Source organism: Manis pentadactyla, chromosome 12, assembly GCF_030020395.1.
Source record: "Manis pentadactyla isolate mManPen7 chromosome 12, mManPen7.hap1, whole genome shotgun sequence".
NCBI lineage: Eukaryota > Metazoa > Chordata > Mammalia > Pholidota > Manidae > Manis > Manis pentadactyla.
The window spans coordinates 91,549,317-91,570,807 of NC_080030.1; the positions used below are offsets into that span (position 1 = coordinate 91,549,317).

At 41.9% G+C, this 21,491-nt stretch overlaps 1 long non-coding RNA gene across 2 annotated transcripts; it reads right to left on the reverse strand.

Moving 5' to 3' along the window:
• Positions 1-4,906: 4,906 nt before the first annotated feature.
• Positions 4,907-21,491, reverse strand: LOC118925867 (uncharacterized). 2 transcript variants are annotated; one of them, XR_005030207.2, is made up of 3 exons: positions 21,337-21,491; positions 14,901-14,957; positions 4,907-4,987 (listed from the first exon to the last, which is right to left on the reverse strand). It is a non-coding gene; the product is annotated as an uncharacterized LOC118925867 (long non-coding RNA). The 2 variants fall into 2 exon arrangements; XR_008993038.1 differs by lacking the exon at positions 4,907-4,987 and adding an exon at positions 9,360-9,514.

A 21,491-nucleotide genomic window follows, 5' to 3' on the forward strand; every position in this document is an offset into this window, starting at 1 on the left:
TGAGGTAATAATGAAAACTACGAGTATGGAGATTGGACAAAGGAGACCCAAAGACCAAGAAACACCAGGAGGACATGTGAGCCAGTGAAATAGTCAGTACTTAGGAGCTTACTGTGTGCTGGGACTGTTCTAATCACTTTACACATATTAATTTATTTAATCCTCAGAAGAAAGCTACTAGGTATTTACCATTATTAGGCCCATTTTGTAGATAAAGGACACAGGCACAAAATGGTGCCAGTGGTAGACATGGAGAGGCACTGTCCTTCAAAGCACTTACCACTCAGTTCTCTCCACCTGTCACGCCTTCCAGGGTCTGCCTCAGCTGTTTGGTCCAAGGCCATGGCCTTGCCAAGGCAGCCTACAATGACTGACAGAGGGGCAAGGGGTAAAGGTCTCAGCCAGACATGGAACGATGCTGGTGGTTAATAGTCACAACAGAGCTCCCTGCCTGGTTGGCAGAACTTCTGATGAAGTTGACCTGTATCACATTTCAGTTTCTGCTTCAGGAGGGGTGACCAACCATCTCAGTTTGCCCAGGACTGTCCTGGTTTTAGCACTGAAAGTTCTGTGTCCCAAGAAATCTCCATCCTGGGAAAACTAGAATGGTTGCTCACTCCAGCCCAATCCTGCTTCCTTCCATAGGTATTCCTTCCCCTTCCTTCCCTAATACTCATCTTGTACTGCAGACTCCATCTCAGTGTCTGCTTCCTGAGAGCCCCCCATGACAGAGCCCTGATTACTACATCACAGGCAATGAGCAGTCCAGCATCAGACTGTGCGTTCTTGATCTCTAAGCCTCACACTGCTTTGTAAAACTGTTCTGGTCACTAGAGAGGGGTACCTAAGAGAGGTCCAGACAGATTCTCCAGGCTCTGTGCAGCCTGGATGAAATATTTCTCAATAAGAATGGAAAGTAGTTCATGTATATTCAACACGCCATGTGATGAGCCAAGTGCTTTGCTGATGAAAGAGGTTCTATCAATATCCTTATTTTACAAATGAGAAAGCTGAGGCTTAGAGAGTTTGGTTGCCCTAAGGTTTTAAATTAGGCACTCTGACCCTAAATTATAAGTTTAGATAAACCTGAATAGCTGATCATTATTAAATGGAAATTTTTTTTTTTTAGTAGAATTGTAGAGTGGGTTCAGGGTAAGTTAATGAAAATTCTATATTTAGATAGCCCAGCAAAATGGCAGGAGGCTATAGTCCAAGTTGTCAAAAAGCTTAAAAGAATTTAAGAACAGGGGTTAAATATTCAATTGGTAAGTTATTTACACTGCAGTGAAGTAAACCTCTATCACTCTCTCCACCTTCTTAAACCTTATTTTCGAGGAAAAAAGACCTTCAGTAAGGTTTATCACAGAAGGGCCTAACACTTAGTATTTGGAGAATCCACAAAGGGTCTGCAGAGAACAGGAATTGGCAGAGCAAGAAATCAGCTAGAGGGGCCTTGTGACAGGCCTCTCCAAATTCTCTTCACCCCCAATCAGACCTTCACCTTCTCATCAGACCTCAAGAAATTTGCAGAAATATTCAGGAGGTTGTTGGACTTTCTGCAGTCCTAGAAAGATATTTGAGTCTAGTTTGTTCATATCTTTAGGGATAGGGAGATTCCAGTTGATGAGTGAGATGTACATGCATGACAAGAAGTTTCTTAAGATAAATCAAAATGATACAGGCGGCTATTTAGGAGATGTAAGTGGGAAAATGAGTAACTTGTACTTCTGTGAGCTTTTTCTGGATTTTCAAGATTTCTGCAACAAATATGTGTTAACTCTGTAATCTGAGAAAAGAATAATAAATTATCAGCATCTATTTCTCCGTATCCTGATTTATAGATTATTCTGTCTCTTGGGTGTGCTAGTCACTAAAAAGAAATAGGCAAAACAAATACACAGATAAGCCAGGCCACTGATTCATATGTATGTATTTCATACAGCTACAGAAAAATGGCCTACATACTGACTGAGGACTCACTACCTTAGTGTCAGAGCACCCAAAATGCTTTAGGTCGGTACCATGGTCTAGGAAGAGCATCAGTCTTTAAAACTGTAAGTCAGTCCTGGAGACTTTGTTCAGGCCAAGCTGATATTGATTAGGGTCAAGATTTAATCCTGATTTGACTCTTGACTTACGTAATTTTGAGTGTGCAGGTAATTTTCTCTCTTTTATTTTCCTACTCTCAAAGCGACCAATATTATTTGCAAATATATACTGCTTATAAAGAACTTCGAGGTCTCTGGATTAAAGATTCTGTATTAAAAGACGATTATGATTGTTACATGTTTTAATGGTACTAATTAAGCAAGCAACATTCAGACCAAAAAACAGAAAAAAAATCCCAAGCACATTTCATTACTTCTTTTGAACAAAACAGGTCTTAGTACTTAATGAAAAGTCTAATTTGAAATGTAGACGGGTTTTTTCCCTATTCATCACAAGCATTTAATAGAAAAACAAAGGAACAGTTTATTATTTCAAAACAGCTCAAGTACTCCAAAGTACAGAGGGATGAAAGATACCATGATTTCATATCTTGAATATATTATCTTTGACTTGCTAATTTCCCCACTTGGGCAGAGAGTGTTTGAAAAATGAATGCTCTTTGTTCTTTTAGGAAATGAAAAGATCTTGAGCAAAGGCAGGGAAAGTTTAAAGTGCCATTTTAAAGAGAAAGGGGATTCTGTAAGCCTTAAGACCCACATCTTCTTGACTGATGTACAAATGTATTGCTTCCCTACTCCCCGTGTCTTAGCCTGAATCTGGCCAAGGTTGGCTTCCTCCTGCTGAGATGGTACAGCGCTTCTGCATCAATGGGCACAATTTACTTCTGAGGCCCAACATATAAACCAGCATATTTAAGTTTCATACTGATTTTAAGATTTCTTCATTGCTAATAAGGACTTGCAAATCATTAGGATATAAATGTTATCAGTGATGGTAAATTTTGGAACTGAAAGAACTTGTAAATACCTTAACCAGATGCATGTGGCATCCATTTACTGCAATGGTAGCAATAAAATATTCCTTTTTTAAATTAATGGGTAAAGTAAACTAAAAGGAAAAGTCTGTATCTCAGTGATATACTACTTAAAAAATTTTTGTATGGTCATTTAAAAACTTGTTTTTAGATCCTGGTTCGGAAACCAGCTATAAAAGACATTTTTTGGGATAATTGGGAGAAAAATCTGAAAATTGACAGCATGTTCAGTGATGTTAAGGATTTAATATTAACTTTGCTCATGAACACAATCTTAATTTAGCTGTAAAGGAAAACATTCTTACTATTTAGCAATGTGTGCTTATGTACTTATAAGTAGGATGTCACTATGTCTCAAATTTGCCTTATAAACTTCGACATAAAAAGTAAAGTGAGTTAAAAAATTACAATTTATTTCATTTTATCATGTTCTCTGTTCACATTTTTATTCATGATTTTTCTTCTCAGAACATCTTACCTATCACATTCTGATTTATTCACACATTTCTTATTTTTTCTGTAAAAGTAAGGTGAAATTACAAAAAGTTGAAAAATTCTTAATTCTACTTCCCCATGCCAAATGTCATTAGGAGTTGTATTTTCTTTCAGTTTTTTTCTGAATTGTATCTTTTTTTAACTTTGATCAGAGCATACGCACCTCCTGTGTGGTTTCCCTAGCAGTGTGTCTTGAGTCTATACCTTCAATGCTGCTAAAGGGCAGGCTATTGTTAACTGCCCTACACCCATTGCCTGTCCCTGCTGTCTGTCTCACGGCCAGTCAGGCCCAGGTGACCATTTGCTGAACGCATGTGGGTGGTTTCACGGCCAGTGAAGCACTCACTGCTGCCCGGGACCAAGAGCTGAAGAACAGCGTGCTGAAGCCTGGGCTCCTCCCTCCCGCCCTGCCCCTGAACAGCATAGATGCAGCCTGCAGGTCTCCTTCCAACAAATGGGAAAAAAAGTCCATTATATCCTTGCATGGTCCCAAAGGGTTACTTCACAGATGCCTTGCCAGTTATAAGGGGAACACAGAACTTTATAATGGTGAAATCTGGAGGTCAAACCCAGTGACCAATTTCAGTGTTACCAGTGGTGAGACACTAGACATACATTATGTACCTCCTATTTGATGCAATATGAAGTACAGATCTTTATCTCTGAACTATTCCTGCAAAATGTTTAGTCTGCTATCAAATCAAGCCTTCTATGTCTACATTTCAGTTTACAGGAAACACAGAGGAGTTAGGTTAATGAAATGAATTAACATTAAGTGGTATCGTGAGGAAGCAATCACACAAATCCAGACGTTGGGACATTCCTCAAGGCAACTGGCCCAAACTTCTCAACAAGTCAAAGCCATGTAGAAAGAAGGGAGGAAGGCTGGTTCAGATGGGAGGAGTCTTGAGATCTATAACAACAAAATGCAATGTGTATTCCTTGTTTTGATCCTGTTTTGAACAACCAGATATAAAAAAATTGGGGCAGAGGGACTGGGTATTAGGTGATAACAGAAATTATTGATATTTTGTTAGGTTTGCTACATAGGAGAATGATTTTACTTATTGCAGAAGAATGTCCATTGTGCTATTCCTTCTATTTTGCAATATATTTTAAATATTTCATCATTAAAAAGGTCTGGGAATGGAGTGGAGGCATGGGATGTTTCTCTTGCTTTGCATTGTAATAAATGAGTTGTTGGTCAAGACATGAGGTAAGATAGTCAAATAATATAAATACAAAGTTGCACAAGATTAAACAGACTATGTTTTTCAAGGTTTGTTATAGAATTTAATTTCATGTGCTTCTCTCTGAGATGGGGATAACACAGGAAAAACATTCTTAAAATGTGAATATACAGTACAAAAGTTCTGGTACACAGGAGGACAGAGAAGATAACCCTAGCCCATATTTACTGAGCACCTACCATATGCCAGGCACTGTGCCAAGTCCAGCCGGATGCCACAACAAGTCCAATGTGGTCCCGGCCGCAGTGGAATGTATTCGCTGGAGGGGAAGACAAACAAAAACATGCCAACTGACAAAAACATAACAGGAGCAATTTGTCTTGTGGGGGAACACACAAGGGCTGTGCATGAGAACAGCAGGAGTGATGGTCAGGCAAAGGGTCTCTTGGGGGCACCCTCAGGCTGGGCCCTTTAAGAGGAGGAGGAGTCAGGCAGAGGATGGGAAGGAGAAGAGCCTTCTGGGGCAGAAGGAGCTGTGTGGAGAAGTCCTCACTGGGGAAAAGGAACTGAAGAAACCCAGTGGGACAGCGGTATAGTGAGAAAGGAGAACTGTGGCAGAAGGTGAGGTTTTACGAGAAATAGCTTATAAGCCATGATAAGGAATTCAGATTTTGTTGCCTAAGGGCAATGGGAAGCCGTATTCACTAATATTCATTGATTTGAAAATATCCCATTTTTAGAAGATTCGGGGAAATTGCTTACATACTGAAAGCTTCGGGACCACAGCACAGGTCCTACCTCCAGCCACGCTCAGCCACTCAGTATCCCCCTTTCTGTTCCTCCAGCTGGGTGTGCCCCAGGTGCCAGTATAGCAAGCTGATACTCATTTGGTGTATTAGGAATCTTGCCGGATAACAAATTATCCCCAAATGTGGTGACTTAAATCAATAATGGACATCTGTTATCTGACAGTTTTGTGGGGTAAGGAATTCAGAAGAAGCTTAGCCACATGGACTGGTTTGGGGGTCTCTCACGCAGTCACAGTCAAGATGTTTGCTGGGGTTGTGTTCACCGGAAGGCTTGTTGGGGACTGGAGGGCTCACCCACATGGCTGTTGGCAAGAGGTCTTACCTCCTTGCCTTGTGGTTCTCCTCTTAGACTTACTTGAGTGTCCTCATGATGTGACAACTGACTTCCCTTGAGTGATCCAAGCAAGAGAGTAAGGAGGAAGCCACAGTGCTACTGATAACCTAGTCCTGGAAGTTGCACATGCTGTCACTTCTGCCATCTTCTATTAGTATCACTAAGAGATGAGCCACTAAGCCCAGCCCACACTCAGGTGGCGGGGAACTGAGTTCCACATCTTGAAAGGAGGAGTTTCCAGAAACGTGTGGACATATTTTAAAACCACCACATTCAGTGGCTCACTCAACTGTCTCCTTCAGCGTGAAGCCTTCCTTGATGCGCCTGAGTGGGGCTGGTCACTCTCATCTCTCAGCTTCACAGTATTTCATTTCTATCTCTCACAGTTCTTGCCTTGTTTATTATAATCAATTTATTTACATGTCTATCCTTCTCACTAGACTGGAAGCTCTTTCTGACCAAGGGAACGTGTCTTATTAATCATTTGCATCCTCATTCTGCTCATTAATGAAATTCTCAGAACACCAGAGGATACAACCAGCCACTACTCCAGAGAAAGGATTTTTAAAAGACCCCTCACACTTAGGGCCTTTCTTGCCTTTCTTTTTTCTTGATCTACTCATTGTATTATATAAAGACATGTCTTCTCAACTAGATGATAAACTCCAAACATGACTATCTTAGTTATCTCTCTTTCTAAATTCCTAATAGCACCAAAGGCATTGCTTTGCATTATACTAATAATTATATTTTTAAAATAATTAAGTAAAAAGGTCCTGCAGAGTTGAAAAATCTTCCTAGCTTCTTTGGCAATTGGAATATCTACTGGCAACCTCAGTTCTGTGTAAACTATAGTAAAGAAAAATGACCACAGTTCATAATGCATCAAACATTCAGCACCATGAAAGGCCCTGAAGCACAGGGGATCTTCTATTCTGCTTCGTTTGCTGCCTTTTTGTTAGGGAGAATCAAGACCTAACCCTGTGAGGCTTTCTTCCCAGTCAGTGGAAACTTGAGGAGATCCTGTTTTTATTTTCTCTCTAAATAAGGAAGGCCATATTCCTTCCCATAGTTACAAGTGTCATCCTGTCCTTGGTCTTAATTTATAGGATGGTAGCAATTCAGGTAGTTTTATCCGGATTGAGTTGGAGTCCTGGGAGGCCTTGGTTGTCACAAACAGAACTCTTGTGATGTCTGAGCAGTGTTCTGGGGCAGATTTCTTTGGGTTTGAGAGAAGAGCTTTGATCCACCCTGGGCCTGGGATAGGCCCAGGGTTGGGGCAGGGTGAGAATCGGCGAGCAGAGTCTGGAACGTGGGCTGCACCCCTGCCTCCTTCTCTTTGACAAGGAAGTTCTTTCTCGAGGTTCCTCATTAAAGAATCAAGATTACTGCACATTAAAATTAAACAAAAATAACGGAAGGGCTACCAGCAAAATAGCCAGTGCAGTACAGAAAAGGGCCACATTTGTCTCAAAAGGAAAAAGTAAACGCTTATCAACTCCTTTCCTTTCTGTCTCTGACCTGAGAAGACAGAACTGCCTTGATGGAACAAAAGTGCCTGCTTTTACTGGACTCTCCTGGTTCTGAGAAGGGGATGCATTCATGCTCAGTCAGATAACACGGTAAGCCCTGCGCATGGCATCTGGCACACAGTAGGCTCTCAGCCTGTGGCGGTTTGCTCTCACGGTTACAGCACTCATGCTGGCTGGGCTGTCTGGGGCGGCGACAACTAAACTAAGAAAATCCTGGAAGACTTCTCCAGCAGGAGAGCAAAGAGGCTCTGAAAGAAGAGTCAGAGAATGTGGATTCCCTAGGTGGTGTTTGTTAGGCCTAGGCTTATTCACACTCTGCACACCTCAATTACAGCAAACTTGAAAGAAAGAATAGGCTTTTAAGATGCTTGGAAGAGGTGCAAACCTCTCCTCCCCAGGGGAGTGTGGCAGGGGCCCTCTTGAGGGAGGACACCTACACTCTTCTAAGAGGGGACAGAAGACAGAAGGGTGTTTCGCATAGGAGCAGACAGCACGAATTACTGTTTTCTTTGTTAAACGGATTTCTGAAACATGTTAGCACCTCCCTCGTCTGAGTGTTGCCTGAAAGGGTGGAGGGCAGAGAATAAAACTGCAAATTGCTGGTTACCCAATACTTGAGTTTTGACAAATCTGGAATTTATGCTACTGTTATATTTAATGTCACATTTAATGTTAAATCTAGGAAATCTAAAACCTTGATGACAACAAATGAAATGATAAATGAATTTAAAAGTAAACACAGAAAAATCAAGATTTTAAAAAGAAAATCATTTCAGTTAATACACTCCCTCATGGTTCTCTTTTCTAAGTCAACTGAAAATGTTTAATCACATGCCTTTAATTAAACGTCTGCACCCACAGAGAAGCACAAAGTGGACTTTGTGGCACTTAGACAAGTGTCCAGTGGTTTGGTTGCTAGAAAACTGGATAACATACATTTCTGACAGAGACTCCCATATTGTTTCAAGTTCTTAAAAAATTGAACCTTGCTGAGGGGGTAAACAGCCTTAAATATCACTTCCTTTTGTGTGTCTCTTCACAGTGGTTATTGCTGGTGTGGATTAACTTAACCTGAGCATAGTAAACATAATTGTCTGTGTGAGACCAGCACCCGAGGTTTGTTTGCTAATAAATGCAAAGTTCACCAATTACCCCTAAGCCAACCAGGAAAATGTATCTGATAAGCATCATGTGGTTTACCAGATGCCGCGTTATGAAAGGAGGAGAGGCGCTGGGTCAGGGAACAAGGCACACCGGGCTGCCGGCCCTCAGTTCTGGCCCAGCTCTGCTGGAAGCACTCTTCGTAAGCCTGGACAGGCCGTTCACCCTCACGGTCTCAGTCTCCTTCTCTGTACCTTCAGTGGGTTGACTAGATGGCTCATGATATGTAGCTATTATTTAACGAGTCTTGTACATCTGTTCATGACAGGGTAGCATGATGTCCAATGTGACATAGAGCACAGAGTCCAGAACAAGACTGTTTTAGTTTGAAGTGACTCTTAGGTGGGCAAGCTCCCTGCCCCAATCCTCATCTATAAAATGTGGATGTGTTATGTCCATTTTATGGCTGTTTAGGTCTAAATGTAATAATACACCTCAAGCCCTTAGAATAGAGTCTGGTGTAAATGTTAGTTGACATTTGATTTTAACGATCTTTTCCTTTCCAGAGGGATTTCCTTAGCTCAGTGATGTTGCCCGGGTACCACCCACAACTGTCCGGAGATCTGTATTTCCCCTAGGAATATTTTGTGACTTTTCTTATCTTGTGGAAATGTTTGATGGGTGTTCTGCATGGCTGTTAGAGCTCTAACTTCCAAGCTGTGAAAAAAAAGTGAAACTTGTTAGGGAATAAAGCCTTAAGTGTTAAATACCTCTAATGCTCTTTCATTTTAATCTCACATGCAGTGGCGGCTGGTTAATGCCTCTGTGTGGCATTAAATATCAAGACCTGAAGATTAGGTATCAGGATCTGATGGGTGATATGGAAATGCTGCTGCTGATTCCCATGATGCTACCAGTCATTAGACCTTGCCTAGACCCCAACTCAAAGGCATTTTCATACACTCATTCATTCCTTCACTCACAGGCTTTTCTTGTGCACTTACTGTGTGTCAGTCGCTGTATAAGAGAAATAACTAAAATGTGGTTCCTCCTCTTGAAGAGCTCAAAGTCTATGGGAAAGCAGATAAGCACATTTATAAATCACCAAGTGTTAAGTTCTGTTGCAAGGACCTGAACAAGATACTGTGGGAACCCAGAGCATGAACTGTGCCTGGAGGAGCCAGGAAGTGACAACTGAACTAGGCCTTGAATGGCAAATAGAAAGGTGTGCGATTGTGTATGTGTTTATCTGTGTGGGCTTTGCAGGGAGAGGCAAGAGCAAAGGCTTTATGAAAGGTGCTGGCCTGTCAGGATGCACAATCTACGTCCCTAGGGAGAGATAAGCATGTTTTCAGTGGTGGGAAAGAGATGGGGAACAACCTCATCTGACATCCCACCTTCCTCCAAAGATGAGCGGATTTCTATCAGATATCCTGACAAAGGGAATATCTCCATAGGGTATTTAAATGTTATGTGTTGAACTTAAAAGTAGATGCATAATGATTCTGAGTCCCCCAAAAGGACCTGGTATAGCGACGAAACAGCTAAATTCAACCCTTAAATTTATGTAGTATGGGATTCCATTCACAGTTCCCCAAGTCTTTTGTGAGGCAGTCTTAGGAGTAAGGTACAGAGAACAGCTGTTAGAATACAGAAGATAAACTAACCCAAGGATTTTAGAAGCTCACACAATCAGTATAATGCACACACATGTATTTACCACCTAGGACAAGTATTAATGTTAGGTTTTTCCACTTCTCCATATTTGATTTACATGTACATATGTATGTATAGGTGTATATATATGTATTTTTTGGAACTATTTTAAAGAAAATTACCAACACCATAATATTTTATACTGAAATGCCTCTGCACACATACCCCCAAATCAAGAACATTTTCCTATGTAAACAAACACCAGTATCACACCTAACAGAATAATCAATAATTTCCTAATTTCTAGTACTGAATACATATTTAGTTTTTCCTGGTTGTCCCAAATTATCTTTCCTAGCTCTTTTTTTTTTTGTAATAAGGCAAATATATTTTTTTAATGGATGGCATAAGATTTTTGGACTTCTTGGACACGGACAAATCTAATTTCTACTTTAAATGTATTTTGCACCTTATCTGGTTTCTTCAAAGTCTGAAACATCACTTAGGCTTGTATAGGTACACATGAATGTGCAAGTGAAATGGGATTCATCTGCTAAGGAAAGCTAAGGAAAAGAGCAGGAGTTTAGAGACCAGTGGCATTCTAAGAACCTTGTCCCTTCAGGCCAAGTGTCTCAGAAATGTTGGTCTGCTTTTTTTGAACGGAGAGGAGAAATGGATGATAAAATTAAAATGCTAACAGAGACACTCAACTTGTTGACTGTTCCACAGTGAACTTGGGCATTTTAATCAGATGCCAGGGGAAAAAAAAAAGAACCAAGAACATTCTGTTTTTCAAAAATCATCTTTCCACACCTTTTCTCACCATCTCTCATCAAGCAGGATTCAATGAGTTTTGCAACAAGTCCTGCCAGACCCCACGTCGCAGACGCAAGCCATCCTCTCTTAGTGGGTGTGGCCTCAAGTGCTCTGAATCTCGAGAAAATGAGAAATATCCATTGGTACCCGGAGTACTGAAGCAATGGTTGGAAGGAAAAGACTTAATTATAGTATAAGAAAAGAACTAGGGACCAACAGATATACATTTACAGTTTTTGAAATGATCTCTAATTTACAGAAAGGTTACAAGTACAGCACAAAGAATTTTGTTCCAGCACATGAGAGTAATTTGCCAAAATAGCATCCCATAATTCCATGATACTTTATTCTCTTACATAACCACAACACAGCTATCAAAATTGGGAGATTAACCCTGATGCATTACTAGCATCTAACATTCAGATCCTATTCAAATGTTACCAAGTTCCTTTATAGCAAAACAAGTCTCTAGTTGACTTTTATGGTCTTAAAATTATTGAAGAATCTGGGTCAGTTGTTTTGTAGAATGTATGTTAGTTTGGTTTTCTCAGTTGTTTCCTCGTGATGTGATTCAGATTGTGCATCTTTGGCAGGAATGTCATGGAGGTGATGCTGTGTTCTTGCATCCTATTAAGTGGTGAGCTATTTGGATCAGTCCCATTATCGATAGCATTCCCTTTGATCATTTGATTAAGGTGTTATCTGCCAAGGTGCTTTGACGTAAAGCTACTCTTTTCCCTGTTGTAAAAACTAATCCAGGTTTTGTAGGGAAGTGTTTTGAAATGATGCAAATATCCCATTCCTAACCAAACTTTTAGTTAATTTATTCATATCCTCATGTTTCTATTTTGTTCAGTGGTTTATAATCTGTTACTATCATTATTCTGATGCTCAGATTGTCCCAGACCTGTCCAACAGCAGCCCCTTCAAGCTGACTCCTGTATACTTTTGACAGGGCCCCACCATTCTTTGAACACTTCCTTGATTTCTGATGCAAAATATATTCCAGAATTATCTTGTACTTACCCAGCTCCAGCTCTAAATCAGCCATTTCTCCAAGGAGACTTGCTTCCTTTCAGTGGAGAGTGGTACTTAGGAGCTAGGTGTGCTCCTTGTTACTGTGATATTGCTGATCCCAGGGTCTCTCACTGGACAGAACTAACCAGTATATATGTGTATTACTTTCCTACTGTTGCTATAACAGGTTACCACAAACATAGTGGCTTAAAACAACATAAACCCGTCATCTTTCAGTTCTAGAAGTCAGAGGTCCTAAAATCAAGGTCTACACAGAGCTGCATTCCTTCTGGAGGCTGTAGGAGAGTATCCATTTCCTTACCTTTTCCAGCTTCTAGAAGCTGCCTGCATTTGTTAGTTTGTGGTCCCTTCCATTTTCAGAACCAGTGGCACAGCATCCTCAAATGTCTCTCTCTCTCTTTCTGACCTCTGCCGCTGTTGTCCTCTCTCTGTCTCTGACCCTGATCCTTTTGCCTTCCAATATTTATAATCACAAGAGCCCCTGTGATTACACTGGGCCCACCCAGGTAATCCAGGACAACCTTTCCATCTCAAGATACTTCACCTGATCAACTGCAAAGTTCCCTTAGTCATGGACGGTAACAAATTCGCAGTTTTGAGGCATTAGGATGTGAACAGTTTTTTTTGGGGGGGGGTCCATTATTCTACTTTCCACAATATGTGTATAGATATACACACATTTATTTCATTATCTATATAAATACATTGGAAACCGTGCATTCACCTGGACACCTCCAATTCCAATCCACCAACTAGAGGGCTCATTCCAGGCTCGTCTGTTCCTGTATTTGTGGTTCCCTTCACCAACAGTGAGAATCCTGGCTCCCACTGTCCTTAATAAGTTACTCATTCCATTTCTTGCCTTTATATAACCAATTTCCTATTCCACGTCCCTCCTCTTACCCATGGAGGAATGTCCTCCCCCTCTGCCTGGACTCTGATACTTTACGCCTGGCTGCCCCCCCACAGGGCTGTCCTGCTCACCCCCCTCAGACTCCGCCACCGAAGCAGGCCGCCCCCTGCAGGAACGCTGTCCTCGGCGGCTCAGGCTCTGACACCCCACCCTGAGCGGCCTCCTCCTGGACACCCTCCTTATCCAGCTGGGGCCAGCTCTGACCACCCCTTAGTGCTTTGTCCCACTTAATGGATTTAGGAGCAAATTGCTGAGAGAGGGAAGAGAAGGGAAAGAAAAGCCCAAATGACCCAGTCTTAGGAGGGAGGGGGCACTGAAACCTCGACCCAAACAAGGGTGGCCAGTGTGGCACGCTGCAGGGGAGGAGGGGGTGAGGGGGGAGAACACGGCTGAGGGCTTGGACCGGCAGGAAATGCTGCTTGCCGCAACTGGCCCTGTTCTGGGGCCTGTTTGCATATTTGAGGAGGCGACTGATATTTTTCTGGGCTGAGAATGCTGCCACCAGCCTGGAGCCTCATCAAACCACTTTTTATTAAAAAACCACTCTTTGGCTCCTGTTTTTTATGCTGATTAAGAACACTGACTTGGCTCAATGAACAAGAGAGCTGATTGTTGCTCTGTCTCTTGAAGCAGAAGAGGCTTTTGATCAAGTTGAGTGGGAGTTTATGTTTGAGGTACTTTGAAAAATGAAATTTGGAGATAAGCTTATGAACTGAATTTGAACTTCATTCCAAGCTCATTGAACAGAAATGTTTTAGATCCTTTTAATCTGGAAAAAGCCCATCGAAATTGCCCTTTTAATCCCTTATTTTTCTTTAAGATAAAGCTCCTCAAATTGCTAGTTGTATATCTACCTACTGAGAAGGGCACTTCAAAAATAGACTCTGAAGTTTAAAGGTGTTTGGATTCCTTTCTTTTGAGGGGATGGCAGCTTGCTGCGGGTGTTTTCTCCCTTTAGCCTGGCACCCAGAGCAGGGACGCCCTCTGGCAGTGACTAGGGAAGACCAGTTTCTTGGTGGTAATCTGGGGTTGTGCTTGGCTTCACAGTGCGGGGGAGCAGCGGCTTGTGGGTTCTAATCTCCGTTCCTCCACTGGCTTCTGGGTGACTTTAGGCAAGTCATTTGATTTCCACATGTTTGGTCTGCCTTATCCGCCATATGGAGCTAATGATACCCCCACTTATCTCATAGGGATGTTGCATCGAGGCTAGTTAATGCACAGGGCAGACAAACATTGCATATGTGTGATGAGCTAAGAAAACTGAGATCATAAGCCCAGCGACTCTTCAAGTCAGAGGTGATCTTTCCTTTCAGGAATGAGCTACACTTAACGGTACTAGTATTTTTTGGCCATTTCTCTGCTTGTCCTATTAATTCAACTCATGATATTATTAATTATATACATAATAATATGCTTGGTTTGATACAGATGAAGTCATTCTCTTGAATATTTTTTTGTTTACTTCCCATGTGCCTGGACTCTCTGTATTAGAATTAAAAACCCAAGTAAAAACTGAATTATGGGAAGGTCAGAAAATGTTAAATATTTATGAGCAAAATCATGTTTATATTCTACTGTTAACTCTGATGATTTATTTGTTTGAACAAGGCTTCTCTTTTTATCATAAAACTTATCTAAGAGGAGCTGAGCTTCAGTTTCCAAAGTATTTGTGAAAGACATAGTTTTCTATTTAAAAGGAAGTCTCCCCAGTAGCCAATTTTTCATAGCAGGACAGTTTTCCTAAAGACATGGTGTTCCACTTAATTAATTTCCATGTAGCTGTTCCCTGCAAAAAGGGTCATTAACCTAAATTAGGCCTGCCCGTCTGCAGTGGCAAGCACATAGTAAAAACTAACACCATTGGTATAGCCTCAAAATAGGAAAGTTAAACCAGATTGTTCATGAACTGAAAACTAAATTCAAAGTGATTATTTCATCCTTCTGAAAAAATCTCTATGCCCATGTGGAAAGCTTTGTTTTCCCCATTACATCCCCTGCCCCATACAGAGGGTCATTGGCTTCAATGACACTACCTTTGAACAGGTGGACACAGGAAAGCTTTGCTCTTTTTTATCAAGCACAGCTGACATCTAGAGAGAAAAATAAAAAACAGAAAATAGTAAGACACAGAGTGGGAAATCAGGGCTTGGCAACTTTGTTTCCAGTTGCTGCCTTTGGCTCTGAGTAGGACTTCTGGTTGGCTGCTGAAGGAAAACTTTTGGACTATTTTCCACAGACGAAACAGGCCACATGAAATTTCTATTATCACTTCCATCTTGGCTGGAGCTAGTGCCCAGAACGGGTGGCTTTCTGTCCCTCGCCGTTCAGCGCGTCATACTGAGTGTAGCTCTCATACATGGGGGCCTTCCCCGCGCCTGTCTCGGATCGTTACCTCTGAGGGGTGAGACCGGTCCCAGGACAGTCTTCCAAACAGCGGCTGTTTCTGGAGGAAGATCAAGCCCAACCCAATTTTTCTTTCCCAAAACTATGTTACAATTAATTGTGTCAAAATTCACATCAATGAACTCTCAAGTCAGAAACTAGATAACATTTTATAGGACTGCAGCATTTAAGATTTGTGAGTATTTTTAACATGTATTCAAGAACCACGAAGAATGTAATCAGTTCCCTTGGCAGCTCCCACGTGGCAAGCTTGGTCTGGTTCCACAAACCTTTTTCTCCTCCTTGGTTAAGGAGGAAGAATGGGGAAGTTTAAAGGATCTCCATGGAATTTCAATAGAATTCCATGAAGCTTCAAATGTTTGAAAGTAACAGTTCGTATATCTTTATATGTTGTAACCTTCGCACTGAACAACCCCGAGAGGCCTGTGGTCTTTGCTTGTTGATGTTCGCATCCCTCGCCTCCTAAGTGGAAACATCCATCCATTGCTCTGGACTTTGGACCATGGAAAGGTCACTTTACGGTGTGCCAGAAGGGTTGGGGTTGACTGATTTCTATTTTTATTAGAAATCCTGAACTTTAGAAAATGGAATTTTAGCCAGAGGGCAGCTTTGCTTTTGAAATGGAGTTTTGTTTCTTCTTGCTCAAGTCCCATTGCCTTGGGAGCCATTAAAAATGGAAGAAAAGAATGATGAGAAAAAGAACCTCTTTATACGGATTGGTTGATGGAATAATTGGGCTGAGAAAGAGCCAGGATTCTTGGGTGTTCCGACTTTGCCACTGATTCGCTTGTTCAGTGACCCAAGGCAATTCTCTCCATCGTTGCCCAACTTAGTTTCTCTCTGTAAAATCAGGAAGCCGTTATGCAGGTGGTGGGGCAAGAGGGTTGGAAGCGTGGGCTCTGAGGCGGATCGCCTTGTCTGAATTCTAACCCCACCTCACCTAACTGTCTGACTTGGGGAAGTTATTTGCACCGCTCTGTGCCTCAGTTTCTGCATCTATAAAATGATGATAAGAGTACCTCCTTTTGAGGATTGTTGTGAGGAATACATGTCATGATATACATAAAATCCTTGGCATGTAGTACCCTATCAGCATTAATATTAGAGTCATTTTATTTATCTGGACCTAGTATGGGTATTATTATTATTATTATTATAACCTAACTACAGATACGAGGCCCAAAGTAAGTACAAATAGTTTACCTGGAGTCTATTTTTCTAACCGAGTCACTTTATATAAGAGTCAAGATTTCAAGAATTTTTGCAAGTGTGGATTCAGTGAAGATATTTCACAACTATTTAAGGAGCAAGCTGAGTGATGCTGGGTGAAGGAGAGGAGTGGGAGGCCGCTGCCTCTATTACCACGTCCAGGGCTAAGCCCGGGCATTTGCAACATCTCCAGCAACATCCTCCTAACAATTACTTTAGGTGCCATTCGGATTTTACAAACATCAGTTACTTGGTTGAGGTGTGCACTATGTCACTCCCTGGGGGCTGGGTTAATTGAGTTACAAATAAACAAATGCTTAGAGATGGTGCACCCCAAAACATTCACTTACCGAGAATGGAAAACCAAAGCTATGGAGATAAGCAAGAAGCCAGGGGAAACCTAGGTTTCATTTTGCTCCCATTTTTCCTGAGCTGGCCCTTCTCCAGCTATTCAGGCTGATCTTCTGCTTCTCCTCAACATATGCTGTTCCCTCTCTTCAGCTCTGCCTCCCCTGGTTGCACGGCCGTCATGCACTCAGACTTTTACTCATGTCGGTCCTCTCAGGTAGCTTCCCTTTCTCATCCTCTTATCCATATTGCACTCATTCTTAAGGCCTAAAGCACAAGCTGTCCTTTCCAAACATCTCTCCCTGACTCTGCTGCTTTCATGATTTCTCTCAGCAGCTAGGAGAATTATATAGCCAAAAATAAGAGTTCTCTCTCTTAACTATAGCCATAGCACCATGCTGCTGTGACTGATTAATACATTCTTTATGTCCCTCAGTGCACATTTACTGAATATCTGTGATGTGACACATCTGTGCTAGCAGCCAAAGGTTGTGAGTGGATATTCCCATTTCATAGATTTTTAAAACATGAGATTTTTAAGATGTCGTTTGCTCAAGGCCCTACAACTAGTAACTGACAAGAATGGAATTTGAATTTGAGTCTGTTCTTTTTCTTCCGTTCTGTGGAGAATCTCATGCTGATGTGAACAAGTCATGGTGAGTAGGTTGGAGGACTGGGAAGGTCTTCATAGAAGTTCTGGAGAGGGCTTGACAGAGGAATCAGAATGGGTTACCAGATCTAGTGGTTTGCGGGGTAGGTGGGAGGAATTTTCAGGGCCAAGGATCACAGGAACGACAGACCAGATGGAATGCTCATGGAAGAACAGGAGGGAAATGGGGCCTCAGAGGTGGGCAAGGGCCACAGCTCCCTGACCTGTCTTGTGGGGAGACTTGTCGCAGCCTGGCCTGAGTGCTGGCCAGAGACCTGCTGCCAGGGTGAGGGCTCCCTAGACAGCAAAGTGAGAGATCTAAAGGGTGAATTAAAGCTTTGCCCTTAGCTGAGGAGAAGGCCAAACTGGGTTGCTCCTTCAGTCACTGAATGCAGGCACTGAGAGTGGGGCCAGAACTGGGCAACAAGGCTGAGTTTTGGCAAGCAGGTGGATACTGGAATGCAGGAGGGTCAAGACAAACTGTGGCAGCAGAGCTGGGCCCAAGCACATCAGATGAATTGAGCTGGTGGGCTGAGGCTTGTCTGAAACAGCTACAAGGGGCAATAGTAGACCTTTGTGGCACACTAGAACAGGATCTGGAAGGAGAAGATAATGAAGGGCCTTATTTGATCCTATTAAGGGGCAGGGTCTTTAAAAAGATCTCTCATCCCTCTGACCTCAGAATAAGCTGTCAAGAGTGGGAGACGGTGGAGGTGGGGAGCTGGACTGTTGGTGGCAGAATCATGAAGGGCCTCTGTAGAGCTGATTCACTGGGTGCAGCAGAGATATGGGTAGAATGTTCTACCACCCATATGTCTCAGTTGCTATGGAGTTAAATGTGTCTAGGAGGTGCTATACTGGGTTCTCTGGAAGTCCCATGTTGTCTGGGGGAGGGCTTCGGCATGGAGGCTGGGGGATATTTTGAGGCCTTGTGATTCCCTTCCTTCCATAAGTATTCATCTGTGCATTCACTGACTAATTATCTGCTGAGCACATAACACTTGCTAGGTATCCCTTTGGGCCCTGGGAACAGTGGGGCCCAAGGCACTAACATCCCTGTACACATAGAGATTTATTGTAGTGAAGGACATGAACATTGAACAAATAAACACACGAATTAAGATGTAATTTAGAAAGCAAGTGCTGTGAAAGAGATGATAGAAAGCTCTGATTCAGATTAAGATGAATGGAGAGATCTCTCTGAGGAACTATATTTAAGTTGAGGTCTGATGGATGAGCATGAGTTAACCAGGCAAAGCACAAGGGAACAGTGCTCCAGGCCAGGAGAATAGCGTATACGAAATCTTTGATGTAGGAAAGAACTTGTAGCTTCAAGAGAAATCAACAAGGCCAGTACGTTGTTGGGATTCAGTTGAGCCAAGAAGCAGGTTAGGGATTTCAAATTTTACCTGCTGTTCAAAGGGAAGAAGGGCAGCTATCAGAGTTAAACAGGGGAATGACACAATGAATGGATGTTTTAGCTCTGACTGCTGTGCTGAGAGTGGATTGGAGAGGTGAAAGTGGGAAGACCAGTTCAGAGGCTACTGCAGAAGTCCAGGCAAGATATAACATCCAGAAAGAGAAGTGGCAGGACAATGAAGAGATGGCAGTAGATGTGGGGTATCCAGTAATTTCAAGGTAGAATCATCAGGACTTCATGACATCCTATCATCTCTGAAAATGACTTGAAAATGACATGAAATGTGAAGAGAATCTATAACTTTAAAGTTTGTTTTGATGCCAAAGTTTCAATGAAGATGCTGAAGATGCTCATAATTCTTTCCAACACCTACCGAGAAAGAAAGCAAATTATATGTGTTCTCTTGCTGATCCCAGCAAGTTTGTGCATTAAGTTGTGAGCAGTCAGATCTGGAGGAGGTTTGTGCTTTACTAATGTTCTTTCAGTTTCGGTCATTAGTCTTTTGTCAGTTCCAGTTATACTTGTTTGTATATAAAACCGCAGGCTGGATTAATTTCACTAGATATGTGTCTCCTTGGTGAGAGGGTCACAAAGGGACAGTGGGGATGTTATACGAGCTGATATCAAGACAACACACAGCACAGGGCAGAAAGAGGCTGCCCAGGATTGCCTGATGTTTCATGAATCTACCTGTGTTTTGAGAAGAGCATCTCCTTAGAAAAAAATACTCTTTCTTTCTGGCAAAGTAGGTTGCTGGTATTTATTTGAAAATTTAGCTAGTAATAACATAAAAATACAATGCTTTAGATGATCTTAGATTTCAAAGGGTCTGAAAGTAAAGATATAAATGAGAGATCTATAAAGAATTTCAACTTGTTAAATATGAACAGAGAAGCCTCATGGGTGAAGTCATTTTTAAAAAATATATGTTGGGTTGAGGCTATATTTTTGAATAGAAAAAACACAAAGAAACAACAACCCCCCCCCCCGTTTTTTTTCTTTCTAGTCACCTCTCCCCAACCCACCCACAATCCAGGAAAACATTTCAAAAGGAAGAACTGCAGGGCAACCCTGCCTTCTCAGTCTCCTCCTGATGCTCCCTTCCTCCTTTACTCTCTCAAAGATTCAGTGTTTTCAAAATGAAGGCACTGCTAGAGGAGCAGTCCTGTGGGGGCCTCTCTGGATAGGCCGTATGGGGTCACATTTCACAGTCTCCTCATTCAGAGCATTGGGATGGCAGCAGAGGGAAGTTCAGAAGAATTCTAAAAATCTAGGAAAGTTAAGTATCTCTGCCTTGCCCTTTTGAGACTGGAGTCAGGGATCTGGAACTAGGACACAGGTGCGAACACATCAGAATGAGGAACAGGGCCCTGGAGAATATTTAATGTCCCTACAAGACAGGCAGGATCTGGGTTTTGCAGTCTCTTTCCCGAGGGCTCCAAATAGAAAAGGAGAGAGGAGAGACTGAAGGAGGAAAATGGGAGATGGGGCCGAGGAGAAGCAAGCAACATCAATTCACAGCTGCGGTGTATCCGTTTTTCTCGGTCTCCAGGGGTCTGAGTGGTTCTAACTACCTGATGGAGGAGGTAAGCCAGCCTTGCCCTGGGTATCTTTTCTATAGCTAGAAAACAATGTGCCTGCTGTAACTGCTAACAAATAATGGAGATCTTAGTTGAACTAACATTAAGAGATAATTTACTGTTAGTAAACCATTCAGGGGTCTTCCATTCACTTCTAAGAAAAAAGCCTTTTCTTATTCAGTGTGGTATAATAAAAGGAGACTCTAGTCTTTCTCGTTAGAAAAATCTTGATTTAGGTTTATTGGTTGTGTGATCTTCAACAAGTTCCTGCTCGAATATAAATTCCATTAGCTTGGGTTCATGATAAACCAGCATGTAGTAGGTACTCAATAAGTACTTGCTAACTGAAGGAGGTCATCTGTATTTCTGAAACTTGGTTTCCTCCTATTAACGAGGAAAATGGAATACCTCACAGAGCTTGTAAAATACCTGGCTGGAGAAGACAGTCAGGCAAGAACCTTGGAATAACTTCAGTTGCATTGTTGCCTCCAGGCATGATTTGTTCCTGTTTGTTTTTCTCTCTCTCTCTCTCTCTCTCTCTCTCAATAATTTTAAATTTTGGCTTGCTCTTACCAGTTTGCTCATGAAACCTTTTATCCCTCTCTCCTTGTACAACTTCCAGATAGATTTTAGCTCTGTTAGAGAGTGCAGGCAATCTTTCACCAAAAACTATCAACCAGAAAGCAGAAGCCTGCCATATATGCTGCCATCAGGCACCTTCTTAATGACGTGCTCAAAGACTATTTACATATAAATATAGTAAGTTGTTCTTTGGGGACTTTTAGCCATCTAAGCAAATGCTTTGAACAAATAGGATCCTTCATTTAAGTTCTTTTATCTCCATGTCTGCCTCTACTTACAGTTTCTGTTTTCTGGCCACTTTAAGTTGCTCTCAGTTCTTGAATAAACTACATTCTTTCTGGTTCTCTGCCTTCACATGTCTGCTTCCTCTGTTGAGACTTCCCATTACTCCATCTGGTCTTTTAGGTCTCATTTTAAATGTCATATCCTCAAA